Source organism: Cornus florida, unplaced genomic scaffold (assembly GCF_030987335.1).
Source record: "Cornus florida cultivar Cherokee Brave unplaced genomic scaffold, ASM3098733v1 CherokeeBrave_3.0.0_Hap2_Chr09, whole genome shotgun sequence".
Taxonomy (NCBI): domain Eukaryota; kingdom Viridiplantae; phylum Streptophyta; class Magnoliopsida; order Cornales; family Cornaceae; genus Cornus; species Cornus florida.
This window is the reverse complement of record NW_026775579.1, coordinates 70,794,622-70,796,429: the sequence shown is the minus strand read 5'-3', so window position 1 is coordinate 70,796,429 and position 1,808 is coordinate 70,794,622.

Here is a 1,808-nt window from a genome sequence, read left to right as displayed (position 1 = left end):
CCCATCCTTCCAATAATTTAAACTAGCATTGGTAAGGAAAAACGTGAACTACAGAACCACAATGCATCCACAAATATGCTTAGTCTAGGTTGAACAAGCATACAACACTACTGTAACTACCAGTTTCATAGCAAAACAGATATCATTTTAGTTTGGTTTAATCTTCATTAATCCTGAAATCATTTAAGAGTGCAAAGAGTATGAAGCCTAAGGGAAAGAGTAAGGATAGAATCTTGCCTCAGAAACTTTTGTTCAAAGTTTCAACGTCGTCTTCTTAAAAAATCCCGGCGAGTTCCAAAACCCGGTTACTGTTTACGGGTACGAAACACTATTCCCGAACTCAACCGTTCAGATTGTGCGACACTGAGTCATGAACCTATCCTCCAAATTTCAGCTCGATCGGACCACGGACGAAGCAGGATCGGATGTTTGATGAAATCTGGGCAGAATGGAAAAAAAAACCTGTGCGACCCTGTTACTGTTCACGAGTACGAATCACTGTTCCCGAGGTCAAACTCTGATCTCCACCGTTCAGATTGTACGTCACTGAGTTGTGAACCTCTCCTCCAAAATTCAGCTCGATCGGACCACGTACGAAGCGGAATCGGATGTTTGATGAAATCTAGACAGAATGGAAAAACCTGTACGACGCAGTTACTGTTCACGAGTACGAATCATTGTTCTCGAGGTCAAACTCTGATCTCCACCGTTCAGATTGTGCGTCACTGAGTCGTGAACCTCTCCTCCAAAATTCAGCTCGATCGGACCACGGACGAAGCGGGATCGGAGCTTTGATCAAACCTTGGCAGAATGTGAAAAACTACGTTTTTCCTTCTCCACTTTCACAAAACGTGTGCTTTGTTTAAAAAACCCTACACAGACGTCTACCTTATACTTATAGAGTTTTCCTAAACCCTAGGTTCATTTAAGTCCAACTCACAATCCTAACCGGCCTATCCAATTAACGTAGAAACCTACGACAGCTATAATATAAAACCCCAATTTATACTGTAATTAAAACCCTAGTTAGATGTATTTACCTAATTACCCTATTCACCATTAAATACTTAACAAATAATCTAATTGAACAAAATAATAATTAATAAACCCAATTAAACCAAATAAGACACACATAGAATAATTAAACCAATTACACTTAAACCATTAATGCCAATTAAATAATTAAAACACTAACAAGTAATTCCAATCAAATAACTAAACCAATTACACTTAAACCATTAATGCCAATTAAATAATTAAAACACTAACAAGTAATTCCAATCAAATAAGTAAAAATAAATATCATTTAAATAAATTAAATCACCACAAAAGAAAACAATTAAGCACCTAATAAAAAAAATAATGACACATAATCAAATAAAATGCACTTAAATAATAAATTAAATACCATTAAATACCAGGAATATCCTTTTTAAAATTAGGGGTATTACATATCACATTTCCCAAGGATCAGTCTGAACCACTGGTGCTGGTATAGGTGCCTGCTGAACCTGTGGCTGATTCTAAAGTGCAACTGTTACACCTGCTTCTATAGCCCGAGCAATGAGGTCATTTAGATGAGGAGGATACTCTGGATCCCTGTCTTAATCCCGAGGCTCCTGAGTCTGCTGAACTGCCTCCTATTCTACATGCAACTGACCACCATTATACTGAAACCCAGGCGATTGCTACTCTTCCTCCATTTGCTGACGCTGTAAGAGATCTTGCTGCCTACGTGCCGCTTCCTTTCGATGCCTGTTTCTCTGATTGTTCCGTTTGGTTCTAGTATTAACCATTCTGTTAATATA